This window comes from Urocitellus parryii, chromosome 11 (assembly GCF_045843805.1).
Source record: "Urocitellus parryii isolate mUroPar1 chromosome 11, mUroPar1.hap1, whole genome shotgun sequence".
NCBI lineage: Eukaryota > Metazoa > Chordata > Mammalia > Rodentia > Sciuridae > Urocitellus > Urocitellus parryii.
The window spans coordinates 60,163,892-60,183,544 of NC_135541.1; positions in this window are offsets into that span (position 1 = coordinate 60,163,892).

Sequence of the window (19,653 nt, forward strand, 5' to 3'; positions counted from 1 at the left end):
TTTCCTCCAGAAATATAAAAAAGTAAAAAATCATTCTTCTACTGCTCTCTATACTTGTGTGTGTGTGTGTGTGTGTGTGTGTGTGTTTCCAACATACACTTAAAATTAATAACCTAAGAGTTTTTGGCAATTCAAACATGTTTGGAACAAATTAATATATACCAAATGACAAGATCATCTCCCTATTTGTTCTCTCAACATTTATCAAACATGAACTGAATGCTATGTGATGCATTAAATACTTAACATCACTAACTCAATTAGTTTTCATGAACCTATGATACAGATGCTGCTGCCTCACCTAACTTTTATCTTAAGGGTACAGAAAGTGAAGCTAATGGAGGTTGAATGATCAGTGTGTGTCCACACAATTAGTCATCACTTGTGCCCACGTAGCCTTATTCTAGAGCTCATATTTCTGATTGTTACCATAGTAGCCTTATTCTAGAGCTCATATTTCTGATTGTTACCATATACTCCCTGCCTGTCATGACTTTTTTACTCCATCAAACACACCTAGTGAGTTGGGAGATAATGTGTGCTGCATTCAGTATCCACAATGCAGAACACACTTTCCCCCTCTTACTTACAGATGATTAAGACGATAGAGAAACTACATAAACAGGAGTACATATGCATTTTGATTAACAAAAGAATGCTAAGCAAACTTAGGTCAATAACAGGAGACATTTTTGGATGTATTTTATCCAGCACATTTAATGATCAATTGTATGCTAACAGTAAACCAATATGTACTCATAAAATATCTATTATAGTTAGATATATAGGACAAGAAAATGGATGCAAATAATAAAAATGTGATTATTATATTTCACACATTTACAACAATGAATACTAACATTTAAAATAAATTAACTAATCATATTTATTTTAAATAATTTTTTAGTTGTCAATGGACATTTGTTTAATTTATTTGTAAGCAGTTCTGGGAATCAAACACAGTGCCTCACACATGGTAGGCAAACCCTCCACCATAAGTTACAACCCCAGCCCTTAACTAATCATTATTGAAAAATAATACTAAATACCAAAATATGATCAAACAAATTGAATGACCATCAAATTACCAATTACTTAAATTATGGTTGTTAGATAAAAATGAATAAGATTACATGAATATTTTAAATTTTATATATTCACAAATTAAGAATTACAGGTACCATATCTACTCTTCATGTTTATCTCAATTTTTTCACAACCACCTGTATTTTTACCTACAGAATTTATGAAAATTTTATAATATAAAATGTAACTTTTTTATTAACACCTATTAAAATTTTGAGAAATACTTGAGTATTCAACAAAACATTTGATAGATCAATATAGAGAAACTATAAATTATGTAAATCAAGAGATACATTGCCAGGTGCTATGGTGTACAACTGTAATCCCAGTGGATTAGTATAAATAATTTAAACTCTTTTTCATTTTTTGAAAAAATATGAGAAAATGTTCTATATTAAAGATACTCACCTTCTGTCTGCCATTTGTTTTTAATTTTTTTTTTCAGATTAACCAGTTTTTCCTTAACATTTAGACTTCTGACATATAGTTAATTTTTAAAACACAGTCTCAGTTTCAGTAGTCTCGGGGACAGGAGTCAGTCCAACATTTCAAATTCAATTGATTTGTTGCCACTAAGAAGATTAGATATAATCAGGTAATGCTTGTACAAAGACTCTCCTATCTCCTTTATCTTTGGGACAGTTTCCCAACATGTTTTTTCTATTTCATGTCAAAAATATACTTGGGGCTGGGGATGTGGCTCACCTGGCATGCACGGGGCACTGGGTTCGATCCTCAGCACCACATAAAAAAAAATAAAGATGTTGTGTCCACTGAAAACTGAAAAATAAATATTAAAAAATTCTCTCTTCTTTCTCTCTCTCTCTCTCTCTCTCTCTCTCTCTCTCTCTCTCTTTAAAAAAATGTTCTTAACTCATTTTAAGATGTTTTACCACAAGGTGAAATAGTCTCACCAATTTTATTTGTCAAGACTCTCTAGAACCAAAAGCATTTCTTGATGCAGTTGGTCATTTTCTTGAAAAGATACCTGATTCAGAGAAAGATCAACTTAAATTGGGACTAAGAGATATATAGCTATGTCCAAGTAACCATATTCATAAACAATTTGTTTTATTAAAATAATAATGTTATAGTAATAAATTGCTATGGTGGTAAGGTTGAACAATCTCAAGGAAACGACCTATCACTGTATCTGAAGGATGATAATAAATAAGAATAAACCAAATCCAAAATTAGCAGATGAGAAAAAATACCTAAGATCACAGAAGTAATAAATGAAACAGAGACCAAATGTGTGTGGTGTGTGTGTGTGTGTACACACAAATGTGTTTACATATGTTTAAGCACAGAGATATTTCTCCAAAAACATGATCAAAAGAGAAAAACAAAATAAAAGACTTAAGAAAGAGGGATAAAATCAGAAATGACAAAGAAAATATTAAAACTGACATGACAGAAAAGATATCATTAAAGGTTAATATGGACAAACATATTAACAAATTTGAAAAGCTAAAAGAAATGGACAAATTCCTGGACACATAGACAAATTCAGAGTGATTCATGAAGAAATAGAAAATCTGAACAGATCAATATTAAATGGTAATATTGAACCAGCAATAAAAAGTTTTTCTTCAAGGAATAACACATGCTTCACCATTGAGTTGTGCCAAACATGCAAAGAAAAGAAATTATAAATACTCAATTATTCAAAAAATGAAGAAAAATAAAAAAACAATAAAAATGAAAAATAAAGGCCAATACACTTTAAACATACAAACATTGTCAATAAAATAATAGCAAACCAAATCCAAAAGAATGCTAAAATGATTATTCACTATATCAAGTGGGATTCATCCCAGGGATGAAATGATTCAACATATGCCAATCAGTAAATGTGATACACCACATTAACTTAATGAAGAACAAAACCACAAAATTATCTCAGGTGCAGAAAAGGTAAGTGATAAAATTCACATTAATTAATGTAAAAAGCATGAATAAATGAAGTATAGATACCTCAAAATAATAATATATAGCAAACCAATCTAATATTATACTGAACGGAGAAAAGCTGAAAGCTTTCTAAGACCTGGAATAAGTCAAGGACACCCACTTTTGCCATTTTTATTTAGCATAGTGGTGGAAGTTTTAACCAGAGCAATCAGGCAAAAAAATAAATGGTCCTGCCAACTGGAAAAAAGGAAATAAAGTCGTCACTTTTTGCAGATGACATGATCTCATACATAGAAAACCCCACAACACCACCCAAAATGATATAGAACTAGTGAATTCAACAAAGTTACAAGATATAAAATGAATATATAAAAGTCATTACTATTGCTATATAACAATAGTAAACTATGTTTCATAGAAATCAATATATAAAGACCATTTATAATACTAAAAAACCTAAATGTTATTCCTAAGAATAAATTTTACAAAAGAGATGAAATATCTCTAAAAGCCAAATTATAAAGCAATGAGGAAATAATTGGAAAGACACACATACAAAAAAACGAGGTTATACCCCATATTTATGGATTGATATAGTCAATGAATTTAATCAAAATAATTTCATAATCCAATTTAGTCACTATCAAGATACCAATGACATTCTTCATAGAACTAGAAAAAAATCCTAAAATTTGTATGGAACCAAAATAAATCCTAATATGAAAGTCGTCTTGAGCAAAAGAAGAAAGCAGGAATTGTTCCCTATGTGATTTTAAAATACACTACAAAGTTATAGCAATCAAAACAGCATGGTACTGGCATAAATGTGGACATATAGATCACTGAAACTAAATAGAAAGCTTAAAAGTAAATCTATAAATTTATAGCTAACTGATTTTTAGCAGAGCTGTTAAGGACAAACATTAAAGAAAAGATAGTCTTTTTCCCAAAATATCAATAAATAATAAAAATGGGCAATATACCTAAATATTCATTTGTCAAAAAAAAGACATACAAATATTTCATGGGTATATGAAAAAAAAAATGCTTTACCTTATTAATCACCAGGAAAATGCAAACCGAAACCACAACCTTATCCCAGTGAGACTGGTCCTTTCCGAAAGCACAAAAATAAAGATTCTTGGCAAGGGTTTAGAGGAAAAGAATTTTGCTCACCATTGGGAGGAATGCAAATTAGTACTTCCATTGTGGAAAACAGTATGAAAGATTAAAAAAAAGAAGAAAAAGAAAAAAAAACACTACCATGCGTTTCAGAAACTGTACTCCTGGATAAATATCTAAAAGCAATGAAGTTAGTGTGTCGAAGTGAAAATCCATATTTCCATGTTTAATGTTGTACTAGTCTTGGTAGATAAGACATGGATAAAAATTGTGTCTATCAACTGATGTATGCATAAAGAAAATGTGGTACATATATTCTGTAAAATACTTTTCAGGCCCAGAAAAGAATCAATTCCTGAAACTTGTGAATACATGAATAGAACTGGAAATCTTTATGATAAGGGAAATAAGTGAGGCACAAAAAGACAAGTACTGCATGATCTCACTCATATGAGCACACTAAAAACTTGGTCTTTTAAAAGTTGAGAGCCAAATAGTGGTTACTAGAGGCTGCAGACAGCACAGGGGAGGAAGAGATGAACAATAAACATCAATAGGCCGTAGGTTATAGTAGGTAGGAATAAGAATTTCTTATGAATAGAGATATTGATCATGTAGTGTATGCTTCTAGAAGTAAGAAGAAAGAATTCTGAAAGCTTATTAAAGTAAATGATAATTATTTAGGATTTAAATTGTAGTGCCTATTTAAACATTCCACATATATACATTATTAAAACATCACAGCTCACAGCAGTATATATATTTTTATGCCATCATGTACATTTTATGTATTTTATAATAAATGGAATTTATTTAAGTCAAATTTTAAACATAAATTTAATTCATTTAAAAAACTCTCAATCTATTTTTTCAATAACTACATATTTCCTTAATCCACTCATGAACGTTTATTTTGAGAAATTTCATCTCTCATAGTCTTATTATTCTGTTCATAATTCTTATGTTTTGAAGAGAAAAGCTGACCTGAAGTTTATTTTAAATAGGAAATTTATGACTTTCTCTATAGACAAGACTTTTGTATATGGAAGCAATTGAAAATGTAATGTAATATTATTTTTTTCTGGGATTACTCATGGTTGAGTTCCTCAAATTTAATGGTGTGAAAACTGAAAAGTTAATAGACCTGGCCTTAAGAAGCTGTGATATCTCTGTAAAAATTTAGAAATTCTCTGCCTTTACTTTTTTTCTTATTCATATATGCAATAACTCCTCATTGAGTATCACTTTTATGCAAAAAGAAAAAAAAAGGAATGTGAAAAGGAAAAAACATTCTATGCAGAATCGAATAAACAGTCAAGGCCCTGCCCTTTAGAAAGAGATTGATATTACACAAATGAATGAATAAATATAAATATATAATAAAATAATACAATAATTTTAAATTTTGATACTTTTAAGATGAAACCAACAGGGTTATTTGACCAAGAGAATCTAATCTTGAAAAAATGTGAACATCTAAGCTGGGATCTAAAAGATAATTTAAAAGAAAAATGTGAGAATATTGTAGACCATGATCTCTTTCCACCTAAAAGCTAAACATAAATTTTTCCTTGATTTTATATGTTTACAATTCTACTAAGATTTTTGTGTATATATATATATATATACACACACACACACACATATATGTATATATATGAATGTATATATATATATATACACACACACATACATAAATGCATATATGCATATTTACAGGTACATACACATAAATATGTGTACAAATAGTCCCAACTTACACTGGTTTGACTTCTGATTTTTAAACTTTAAAATGGTGTGAAAGTAATATGCATTCAGTAGATATCATACTTTTAATATTGAATTTTGATCTTTTCCCTATCCAGGTAAGAAATAGAACATCAAAAGGATCTTGCCAAGGTCCCTTATTCTCCCTTTCCCTTATCTCCCAGTGAAACCAGTATTCTAAGTTCCATTACCATAGATTAGTTTAAATCTGTTAATTAATTTCACGAGAATAAAATCTCACAGGAAATACTATTTTGTGTCTATTCAGCATTAGTTTTGTGAGATTCATCCATGTTGTTTCATGTAAAAGTAGCTAATTCTTCGTTATAGCTATACAGTATTCCATTACAGATGCTTCTTGAATTTTGGTGAGATTACATACCAATCAACCAATCATAATTTGATAATATTATAAGACAAAAAATGCATTTAACATGCCTTGCTTACAGAACATTTCCCAGAGTATAAGATCTTATAATATTTTAGACTGGGAAGTGTGGCTTTTTGCTGCTGCTCAGCAGAAAATATTGCACCATATATTGCTAGTCCAGGAAATGACCAAAATTCAAAAGTATGGTTCCTACTGAATGCATATTACTTTTGGATCATTGTTAAGTTGAAACATTATAGGCCAAATCATCATAAGTGATGGACTTCCTGTATATGAATATGCAAAAAAAATTAATTTAATCATTCTTTTGTGAATTAATAATTCACAATTCAGTTGGAGCTGATTAAATTGATTAAACTTATTAAAATAATTCAACTATGATAAGGGAAATGCAAATCAAAACTAAACTTAGATTTCATGTCACTCCAGTCAGAATTGCCATGATCAATAATATGAACAATAATTAATGCTGACAAGATTGTAGAGGAAATGCACACTTGTACATTTTTGGTAGTACTATAGACTAGTCCAATCACTCTGGAAAGCAGTATGGAGATTCCTCAAAACGTTAGGGATGGAGTCACCATATAAGCCAGCTATTCCACTCCTTGCTATTTTTCCAAAGATCTAAACTCAGTACACTGCAGTGACACAGCCATACCAATGTTTATAGCAGCACAATTCACAATTATACAATCAACCCAGATGCCCAGCGATAGATGAATGGATTAAGGAAAACATATAACATATATAAATTTATAAATATGTATGTATACACACACGCACACAATGGAGTTGTACTCAGCCATTAAAAAGAATGAAATTATGGCATTTGCACGTAAATGGATGGAAATGGAGAATATTATGTTGAGTAAAAAATATTATGTTGAGAATATTATGTTGCCAAACTCAGCAACTCAAAGGTCAAATGTTTTCTCATTAGAGGAAGCTAGAGAAAAATAATTAAAGGGGGAGAGAAGCATAAGATTACGTAAAGAACTAATCAAACACAAATGAATATACAACAGAAAGAAAGTCTAGTAGATGAGGGAGAAGGGGAGAGGGAAAGGAGGTTGGGAGGGAAAGGGGAGATCAGGAGCAGAAATTGATTTCCATGCATGTATGAGTTTGTTGGGATGAACTCAAATTTTACATATAATCACAAAGCTCTAAATAAAAAAGTATTCTGCTGTGATCTTCCATGTATGTACATGCCTTCTGAAACACAAATGTGTCTAATTCTGGTGGATATTTCTGGTACTTAGGATTGCATGTATCAGGCCTTAGTAAAGACTGCTAAAATGTTTTATAAAATGCTGTGTATGCTATTTTTTTAAGCAAAACAGTGAGCATTGGTTTGTCCTTGAATTCCTATTTCTCTCATTAAACTTTAAAAAATTGCCTAGTGTTTTGTTTGTTTTCCATGTTCACAGTTACTTTCTGTGTGGTTTCCTGTTCTCAAGTCCCTGTAAAATATAAATATTCACAATGAGGTCGCTAAAAAGTAAATGCTCCATAGTATATAAATGCCACATTTTTTTTTTATCCATTCATCTATTGAAGGGCATCTAGGCTGGTTCCACAGTCTTGCTATCGTGAATTGAGCTGCTATGAACATCGATGTAGCAGTGTCCCTGTAGCATGCTCTTGTTAGGGCTTTAGGGAATAGACCGAGAAGGGGAATAGCTGGGTCAAATGGTAATCCACTTGAATCAAACCGTGTAATATGATGTATTAAGAACTATGTAATGTTATGAACGACCAATAAAAAAAAAAACAAACAAACAAACAGAAAAAAAAAGAAAAAGAAAAAAAAAATCTTATTGTAAAAAAAAAAAAAAAAAGTAAATGCTCCCTTTTGGTAGGGCATTCATATTTCAATCTGAGTTTTCTCTAATTGGAAAAATGCTAGAGAGGCTTGGCTCCACCTGAATCTACATTTTTAGGTAGTGGTTGTTCAAGTATTGGCTATATGTTGTTCCCCAATATGCTCCACATTTCAAAATGTTAGCCAGTTTTTTTTTTTACATTATTATTTTTTATTGGTTGTTCACAACATTACAAAGCTCTTGACATATCATATTTCGTACATTAGATTGAAGTGGGTTATGAACTCCCAATTTTTACCCCAAATGCAGATTGCAGAATCACTTCTGTTAGTTTTCAAGTAGTTGTAAATAGGATTGATGTGAAATATACTAGTTCCTCACACCCAAAATTGAAAGTCTGAGATTATACTATTTAAAATATCCTGTGTTTCGACAGTAGGGCGTTATGTTAAATAAAATATTCAAGCTATTTTAAAGATGTTTATGTCCTGTGTCCATATAATCAGAAAGAATATAGAGTGGAATATTATTCAGTTTAATAAGAAGTTGCAAGCTTGAGGACAGCCTAGGTAACATAGCAAGACCTACATTTAAAAAAAATAAAAAGAAAGTTCTTTAACTTATGACAACATAAATGAACCTTGAGGATGTTAGTCTATGTGAATTAAGTCAGGCACAGAAAGAAACAATATTGCATAATGTCACTTTATCACATGGAATCTAAAAAAGTCAAATTCATGGAAGCAGAGTATAATGGTAGTTGAGAGGTGGTGGCCAGTTAGGGAAATAGGGAAATGTTAGACAAAGGGTAGAAAGTCTCAGTTTTTCAGGTTGAATAAGTTCTGGATCTAATTACAGCATAGTGACTATTGTTAACACTACTATATATTACACTTGAAATTTGCTAAGAGTATTCTCAATATTCTAATGCAGGTGCACACACATACACACACATATACACATACACTCACACACAAAGGTAACTATGTGAAGTAATGGATTTATTGTGTTAATCATTTCACAATGTATATTTGTATCAAAATGTCTTATTGTTTGATATACTTACATACAATTTGTAATTGCCAAATCTTCCTCAATAAGGTTATAAAGAATGAATACCTATTTTTAATATTTTTATCTTAAATAGAATATATCAAAATCAAATATAATCTGAATTGTAATGCTAAATTTTAATGGCTCACAATACACCAAGAAGATACTATTCAAAACTAAAGTTAGCATTACTAACTATGTAACAGTTACATGGACGCTATTTCATTTAATTATCACTGCCCTGTGAATTTGGCAATGTGTTGGAAGTTTTATGAAAGACTAAGGCTTACAGAGACCAAGAAAAATGTCTAATCAACACATTTTATGAACCATAGGTTAGAGTTAAATCCCATTTCTCTCTCCAGATTTTCTTTTTTCTCAATTTTTCTCTTCTTATTAAAACCCACAGGGGTTTTCCTATATATCAAAGTTAAAACTTATCTCTATGTGAATGACTCTGTCCCGTTAACCCACTTGGGTATCTTAGAATCAATATCTATAAAACTGATTATCTTCACTCAGTTCAGTTTTCATCACTCTTGATGGAAAGATGATCTAGAGAGTCATAAAGACTCTAGTCTCCTTTTTGTTCATCTCTGATACCAAATTACACTTTTGTCCCACAAATAGCTCCTTTTATTTCTTCCCTATGAGAATAAACACAACACATGGTCATCTGGTTGATTAGTTTAGTTTTTACTAGGGTAATTATATAATAAATGCAAATTTTTAGAGTAAAAGGAGGTACTATTAATAAGTATGACTGGGGACCTGCATCTGTCCCATGTAAGTCATAATGTATGATAACTAACTCTACTCATCATTAATTATGGCTTGAAAATATGATTTTAAGTAGATTCATATATGTCATTACTAGCTTCCTATAACTTGAAGGGTTGGGATAAGAAAAAAGTCATGATGCTTGAGTTCAGACACTATAGTAAAACTATCCAAAGTTTACAGAATGGTCCCACTCCATAATGTTTTGAAAATCTGTGTAAACCTCTTTTTAATTCTCTTGCTATTCTTACCTACCAAACTTTTTCAGAACTTACTGTCTTAAAACTACAACCATTGATTATTATTCATACATCTTCAAGCCAGTTGGTGTTTAGCCAGAGTTACTCTGATTCAGATTGGGTTTGGATGGGAATCCCTGTTTCAAGCAGCAACATACGAAGACTCTACTTCTCACACAGGTCTGTGTATGAGGTAAAGCGTATCTTCTAAAATTTTCTCTTATTTTTGGATATAAAAACAAGCTAGGGTGTGTACTTAATTATACAATGGTAATGGAGCAAGAGGAAAATTTAAAAATCATCCATTTTTTAAGGTTTAGACTAAAAATTTCCACACATTTTGCTTTGCCATCTAAAATCAAAGAATAAAGAAATACCTTTCACCTGTTTTGGAGAAATGGCCACAAGCTGAGTTCATGGCTTTAAGGGCTAAGGAATTAAGTATAATGATGTGATCTATTTGGTCTGGTACTCAGCTCCTTCATCTAAAGAATGAAATCCTTTGAAAGATTTGTTGAAATATTTGAGAAAATATCCATCTAGCAGCCAATACATAGTAGGTGTTTGACACTTAAAAATATTTATTTAGTTTTATTGTGGTTGCAATTAAGAGATTAAGATGTATTTATAAAGATCATTTAGAGAAAATTATACCAACCATTACTTCCAAATATCTTTTTTTTTTAAATTTCTGTGTTTCCAGTAGAGATAAGAGAAAAAGAAAATGTTACTGAGAGCTCAGTTCTATTTACAAAGGAATTCCCAGAAATCAAATATTTTATATTTAAGATTTTAGAAAAATGATAGAGTACTCCTAACTTAGCATGTCTGTTTGAGATTTAAATTGCACAAAATATAAAATTAAATGCATTTTATTGAATTTTTTTCTGTTGATTTACTTTGCTGAAGCAGGTTAAGAAGGAAAAAAAAACTACCTAAGAAATATAATTGTTTAAACCTCGGATACCCAGATTGAGGGTAATTAAGTACTCTAACAGAAAGAGACAACATTATTTAGAAAGTTGAAGGTAGAAGAATTTAACTTCATATCTATTCAACAAAGGTTTTTGTTTCTATTGTTGACTTAAGAAATTTTTACTCTGAATTCCTAAATCATGAGGCATATAAAGTCCATTTCACTATCTGAACAAGGTCACAATTTCCTATTGAAGTATAGTCTGTTATGGTGTTTGTAAACAAAAGAGGTCTTCCTTCAATTTCTTTCTTGTAACTTTGGTTTTGCAACATGAATCAATGATATAGAACCTGCTTTTGTCTTCCAATTATTTTGAATAAATTGTTCTTTTAATTTTTTCCTTATTTTTGCACCTCATGTAATTGTATTGAAAACAATAATTAGAGACATAGAAAGTAAGTGTATTTTCTTTTTGGGGGGTTGAGGGTGGTAATAGAGATTGAACTCAGGGGCATTCAAACACTGAGCCATACCACTAGCCCTATTTTGTATTTTATTTAGAGACAGGGTCTCACTGAGTTGCTTAGCAACTCACTTTCGCTGGTTTTAAACTTTAGTCCTCCTGCCTCAGCCACCTGAGCCACTGGACTTATAGGCATGTGCCATCACTCTCAGTTTATATTTTCAATATAATAAGAATCATAGCTTATCAGAAGCAGTAAAACTGTTGATTTGATGGAATAATTTAGTACTCTGTAATGTGAGAAAATATTGTAGCAATATTAATTGAGGGAATATTTTTATTTTAGCCTGCTATCTTACCAAAAATGCACATAATCTTAATTTACTCAAGTAAAGAAAATGGGGTAAGAATTGACACTACTTTTGATTGATGAACTGTAAAATAAGTGGCTATGATTCCAAATACCACTTCTAATTGGTCAGAATATAAAGTTCATTTGAAAAGTATGTTTATAGAATAATAAAAAAAGTAGCACTTACTTTAATTTTCTTTGCTGGTATAATTGCTGCTATTGTCTAAATATTTGTGTTCCTCCCACAACAAGTTCATATGCTGAAATCTAAATACTGCTATGATGGTATTAGGATATGGGGCCTGTGGGAGGTGATTAGGCCAAGTCCTCATTAATGTAAGTTGTGCACTCATCAAATAGGCACAGAAAGTTCCTTTGTACCTTCTACCATGTGAAGACATAGCGAGAAGTAACCACCTAAGAACCAGAAAGTGAGCCCTTCCCAGACAGAGGATCCTCTGGCACATTGATCCTGGATTTCCCAGCCACTATAACTATAAGAAGAAAAAAGAAATCTAATTTTTCTAAGGTATCTAGTTTAATATATTTTTATAACAGAATAAATGGACTGAGATAATTATTTTTTATTATTTTTTAAATAGTAAGCTCAACTTATTGTTTATAAGCTTGTACAAAGGTATTTATTTAACAAGTATTTATTGAGTTTCTTTCCTATGTCCAGAATTACTCTTAGTATAGAGATACTACAATAAAAATAAAATAAAATATACTCTCCTTGTGGTATTTACCATCTAGTTGAAGAGACACATGTAAAATATAGTGTATTTTTTTTTCATGACACTGTGGTAAATTGGTGGAAATAATGCAGAATAAGAAGATATAAAAGTCCATCTTTATAGCTATTTGCATTTTTAAGTAAAGGGTTCATAGGTAGGTTTTAGACAAATACTTTAAAAAAAGTTAGAAATTATTGCCATGTGGATATTTGGGGCATGGATGTTACAGACAGAAAGCACCATAAGTGCTTAGGCTTGAGACTAAAGTCTGCCCTGAATATCAACTGAGCAGCAAGGAAATCAACATGTGCATGTAAAAACAAGGGTGATGACATATGAGATAAGATAGGAGAGAAGGAGAAGGAGAGGCACATGGGTGGGGTGGTGCACCTTCTGGAAAGCATATAGGCCACTGTAGTTTTATATTCAGAGTGGGGCAGGAAGCTGTTGTTTGTCTTGAAGAAGAGGAATAGCACAATATGACTTCATTTCCATGTGATCATTCTGGCTTCTCTACATACAGAAGATTGTAAAGAAACATAAAGTGACTAAGGACATCAGTGAGTGGCTAGTATAATAACTCAGGTGAGTCACTACCAATGTTTGAGCCAGAGTTATAGTGGTGTTGCAAGAGTGAGAAGTGGTCAGATTTCAATGTGTTTTCAAAGTAGGTTTAATAGAAATTTCTTACAAAGTAGACAGAAAATAGAGGAGAGAAATCAAAGTGGGGGCTTCATGGGCCTTGGCTGCTTAAGGATAAAACTTATCTTTCCTGAGATGAGACAAAAGACAGAGGAGCTGGATTTAGAGAAATGACCAATACTCCAACTTTGACATGAACATGGATGTGTCAGGAAGGTAACCTGAGTATCTTAGAATCTGGGGGCAGAGGTCTGAATGCAAAATAAAAATGTTGGAAGTGCCAGTAAGAAGTAATTTTTAAAGCTGAAGGAAAGAATGATTTTAAGGGTCTGGGGTTGTGGCTCAGAGGTAGAGTGCTCACCTAGCATGCGTGAGGCACTGGGTTCGATCCTCAGCACCACCCAAAAATAAAGTAAAGGTATTGTGTCCACCTACAATTAAAAAATAAATATTAAAAAAAAATAAAGAATGAGTTTGATAGACACACAATCCAGAAACTACAATGTGGGTACTCCAACCCTGAGAGGTAAAGAAAAAGGAACTAGGAAAGAAAACTAAGGGCAATAAGAGAGGTGGGAGAAATATAAGGACTCCACATAAGAGAAGCCAAGAGAAAACAGCATTAGAGAAGAGATGATGTAATCATGTGGCAAATATTGCTTATAGATCAAGAAAAATGAGAACTGAGAATTTCCCACTGGATATTTCCATACATGATCTCTAGTGGAGTTGGTAAAAGCCCTTTCAGTTGGAGTGCATAAATGAAAGTCTAATTATAAAAGGCTCCATAAGGAACAGAAGAACAGCCCTCAGATATAGCATATAGATACCTGCCATATTTCATTAGCTCTAATATGTAACTATTTCATATTTTAAATCTTTGAGATTGGGACATGTATTCAAGTTATAGCATTTTTGCTTATTACTACCTAGGCATCTATTTTAATGCATTTGTCATTGCTTGCTTATTTATGTACTTTGTCACAGGTTTTAGAACTTTGATATACTGCTACAAAAAATAAAAACAAAATTACAAAGCTCTTTCAATATAAGTATTATAAGATGATTCTTTTTGCAGATAATGAATGTGGAGTACATATATGTGTGTGTGTGTATGTATTGCTGACAGTGGAACACAGAGCCACACACATGCTAAGCAAGTGCTTTACTACTAAGCTACAGTCCCAGTCTGATATATATATTTTGGAGACATAGGTGGTTGACAGGTCTAAAACTGCTCAAGAGTCTATGCATCCCTATGCCTCTATTTATTTATTTATTTATTTATGCACCTGGGGCACTTGAATCTATCCCCAGCCCTTTTCATTTATTTACTTTTTAAATTTTGAGATGGGATCTCACTAAGTTGCTTACAACCTTATTAAGTGGCTGAATCAGGCTTTGAACTTGCAATCCTTCTGCCTTAGCCTCTGGGATTAGAAAAATTCTGTGAATAATCTGTTTTTTAATTAAACAATTAAACAATTATACCTCACACTCTTGCTGATGCTATTTTTTTATTCAGGTATTCCTAGGGCTAACTTTTTTACCTTCTAAAGGTCTTTTTTAAAATTTCCCCGAGTGAAGACTTTACCATTGACAGACATAAATGCTAGCCCATCATCTATACAACACTCCCTTTCTCTGCTTTAGTTTTCTTCATAGCATATTTGTTATACCTTTCTGTATAACAAATATACCTTATATTTTTCCTTTGTTTTGTTTGTTTCTGTCTGCCTTCCACATTAGAATGTAAGTTTAATGAACTGGGGAATTTTTATATAACGTGCCAGACACAAAAAATAAAAACAAAATTACAAAGCTCTTTCAATATAAGTATTATAAGATGATTCTTTTTGCAGATAATGAATGTGGCATTTAAGTATTTTTTTCAATGAATAAATTCAGGAAAAAAATATAATTTTATTTATGTATCTTTATAAAATATATATATAATTTTATATATGTATATGGATAAAGAAATGTTAAAATAGAAAAAATGAATTTTATATGGAATCATGTATAATTTTACTATACTAAAAATCCATAAATCTAAGGAAGCAATGTTATAATAGTTAAGCAATTTATAGGAGTATAGAAATTATATGGAGTAGAAAACTTTTAAGATGAACCATATGAAGAAGTTTTTCTTATCTAAAGTTTTTAAAGGACCATAAAGTTTAAAAGTTTTAAAAGGGCAATACAAAACTTATTTTATAATATATTTGCTATTTTAAGGTTTGCTTTCAAATATCATCAGAACATTTTCATGATCTTCATATGTGATATAGATAACTGAAGATTTTACCTTTATTTAAAAACTTGAACTATCACAAATTAACTATAAAAGAAAACCCCATTTTAATGAATATTAATAGATAGTATGAAGTATTCCTCTAAACACACACTTTACTTATTATATATTGAATGGATTTCTGTGTGGAATATAAATTTTGGTTTGATTTTCAAATAGACAGCACTAAAATTTTTAATTTAAAATGATCAATAAGTAATAGGAACATTACATAGGGCTTTTAGTTTTTAAACTGACACTCAGAATTCTTTATGATTTGTAATAAGTATGAGAACAAAAAAGAGGATTAAACATTGATTCTCAATAAATTGAAAGGATTAGTGTTTTCTTTGGCATAGAAACTTGCTGAGAAACTCAAGATAGAGTGGTACATTTTAAAATGGTAATTGATGTCTTAAAAACACAGGACATTGTAGGTTTAAAAATGAAGGGTTGTAGATGAAAAATAAGTGAATTGAGAAAATAACTTCTCTCTAATATCATCTTTCAAATAGCTGAATAAGTAATGCACATTTTTTAAATGAGAATTGCTGATGTAGTGACAATATAGTTTCTACTAAAATGAACTATTTACTTACTCTATTCAAGATAGAACTTAATTCATTGCAAAGCATTTCAAGTCTTCTTTAGAATCAAAGACTGCGTGGCAGCTGTATGATTTTTCTGCTATACAAATGCATAATTTAGAAATAAATAACCTACTTGCACAAGGGCTTTATTTTCTTTGTAGGGAGAGGACATTATTAGGTCTTAGTAAATCTGATATTGACTTAGAATTATTTGGAGTATCATATCATAGTCAATCCTATAGGTCACTTAATAAATTAATGGATTCTTATAATGTGGCTTCCTTAATAGGTGGTGTGATTGCCTGACTTTATTTAGTTCTCCTAGGTAAGGAGGTGAAAGTTTATGATTATCAAGGAAGGCAACTTTGGAAAGAAAAAAGAGAAATTGTGATCTTATTGGTTTTCTAAAAACTATGGAGTTACTCATTCGTGATAGAAGATCAAGCCTTGATTCAAAACCCAGTTTTGTCATTTCATCCATGCACGATATTGAACAAATTATTGATCATATCTTAGTTTCTGGTTTCTCATCTAAATAATAACAATGTTTAATTAAAAGGGCCTTGAGATAACACATTTGAAACTTTAAAAAAATGAAAAACGTTTATGCTCATATGAATTGCTGTGATATGGGAAAGTTATTAGAAATACAAAAATCAATGAGTAAATTGCTCATGAGTTTCAGAACCTTAAGTATTGAGTTCAGAATGGCAGTCTGTGTGCCATTGGCTTATGTAATGATAGGTATTTTAGAGAATTGAAAAGATACTTTTAGATATTAGGAGAGATACAATTGGTATTTTGGACTAACATCCCTGGAGCGATGTCTAGATTTAGCACTCAGAGAGGGACATTGAAAAAGAGAGTTTTGGGTCTTTCCCCCCTCCTAGTTTGGGGCATTTTAAGGATTCTGCAAATTTCAGTTGCTTCTTCAACTAGTGCCAGTCAACCATTTCAAGTGAATTTTTCACTCAGACTGGTTGATTTTCTGGCCCATTAAGACAGCTGATTCAATTCAACTGGGTTTATATAGCTTAATCCCCCATGCATGTTGATTGTCCTACCAAGTGGCAGCAGGACACAGCTATAGGTAATCTTTCATGTAACTCTCTTATCTTCATTTGATATTTCTTTGGCTTTCAATGTAGGGGCTAGGAATAAGATTGCTTTTTGGCCTTAAATCTTTGGAATTGCATCATTGATTCAGATGCTAAAAGAAATAGCTAGAAAGACAACAAATATATATATATATATATATATATATATATATATATATATTCCTATTTTTATTTTCATGAAGGAATATCTCTGTTAGTAAGGAGCTGGCTCAACTTTTTCTTCTAGGCTCTGTTTCAAGGAAGTTGAAGTCTGAGACAGCACAACTTGCCTTTGAAGTGCTTTGAATTTCAAAAATGTTACCTTTTTTTTTAACTCTACTAAATTTAAAAAGACAAAACAGGCCTTTAGGTCACTAGATTCATATAGTATAGATAAATATATTTAATGATTTGTTGATTCTAAAAAGTGAATGCTAAAAAAATCTGATTTAGAGCAAAAATGTCTACAGGGATATCTATTATCTTTGCTACAGTTTTATAGATCAAAATAAAGAGTTTGGGTTTTATGCTGAGTGTAACAGTTAGTGATAAGCAAGAGCACGACATAGTCTCAGTTACATATTTAGAAGGTTATTCTGGCTACTGTTTGGAGGATGGGCTGTAAGGAGACATGAAATTGGAGACTAAATAGGTTATTGCAATAAAAGGTGAAAAATGAGTCTAGCTTTGACTTAGATTCGGAACAAAGGAGAAGGTGAAAGTATTCAAATTCTATATATACTTTGGGAGTAGAGTTTCAAAGAGGAATAAATTATTTATAGAGGGGGAGATAAGTAATTATGGCTGAGTTTGAATTTTTTTAAGTTATGAAGTAAAAGCAAAATCAAAAAGACATGGAAAAGCTGGGTGCAATGGTATACACCTATAATCCCAGCAGCTCAGGAGACTGAGGCATGAGTATAAGAGTTCAAAGCCAGCCCCAGCAAAAACAAGGCACTAAGCAACCCAGCAAGACCCTGTCTCAGCTGGAGGTTTTGCTCAGTGGTTGAGTGCCCCTGAGTTCAATCCCTGGTATATCCTCCAAAAAAATAAAAAGTAAAAGACATGGAATAGACTAAAAAAAAAATAGCAGGCTTGGTTGTAGATGAATAAATGCTCTCTTTAAAACATGAATAGAGTGAGAAGTTATATTTGGGACAATCACATAGAAGTTCAAGTGGGTAGATATGAGTGCATCACGAGAAAGAGTTTGAGCTGAGATCAAAATTTACACATCAGCATTTTAAGCTTTGGGGTTGGGAAAAATTATAAAGATGGAGAGGGTAGGGAGGGATGGAGAGAGAAGAGATGAGGGCCAAGAACTTAGCTCTCAAATTGTTCAATATTAACATAGGGAAGAGGAGGAGCTAGCAATGCCAGATGTTATGTGTTACAGAGCAGGACCCACTCTGGAGCCCGGCACAGAGCTGTAGTAGCCAAGACAAACTTCAGTTACCAGTTTTTGTACCATCAGCGGAAAGAATTCAAGTGAAACAGAATAGCAATCAAAAGTTTAGCATAGGAACTATGTGGACCACCTCAAAATGATAGCAGACTGGGCTTAGTGGTGCATGCCTACAATCCCAGTGATACAGAGGCTGAGTCAAGAGGATATGAGAAGTTTGAGGCCAGCCTCAGCAATTGAGCCAACCCTGTCTCAAAGTAAAAAATAAAAAAGAGGTGGGACTGAATCTCAATGGTGAAACACCCCTGAGTTAAATCCCCAGTAACACTCTCCCCCATGCCAAAAAAAAAAAAAAAAAAAAAAAAAAGATAAAGATAATGGTGTGATGCTCTCAACATTGAAATTTTTAAGGAATTGCACTCTTCCTGTCCTTGCCTTCAATTTCCCTGCCCTCTCCTTAATTAGTTTATTACTCTTTGGATAGCCCTCAACAAACTTTCTTTGTGAGGATCTTGATATCCTCACATAGTTTCAGTGATAAGGGAAGGCCCTGAGAGCTGGTTAGGAATGATAATGATTATATGGTTTGGAAAGAGTAGTTTCCCTTGAGAGGTTATAATTAACCATTGCTTGTTGAAGCTTGCACATACTGGACCCAGCTTTTCTGAAGCTCTTCTGTTTCCATTAAGGATCCCTCTGATTTTATATAATAGTTACCTCAAGGGATTATAATAACCATATTTTAGGGAAGGTTGCGCATATCAGTGCTCATTCCCCCAAAGCTTGCCTGTTTTAATAAGGTGCCCTAGTAGTTTTATGAGTACTAGATTTTTCTTCCTGCATATCCCTAACATCTGTCCTTATTGTCCTTTCCCCTACCCACCTGTTCATTACTAACTAACCTTACAGTATGGAAGTTCAAGAGCAGAAAATGATAATAAAAAAGTAAAAGAGGAGTGAAAGAAGTAGCTTAAATA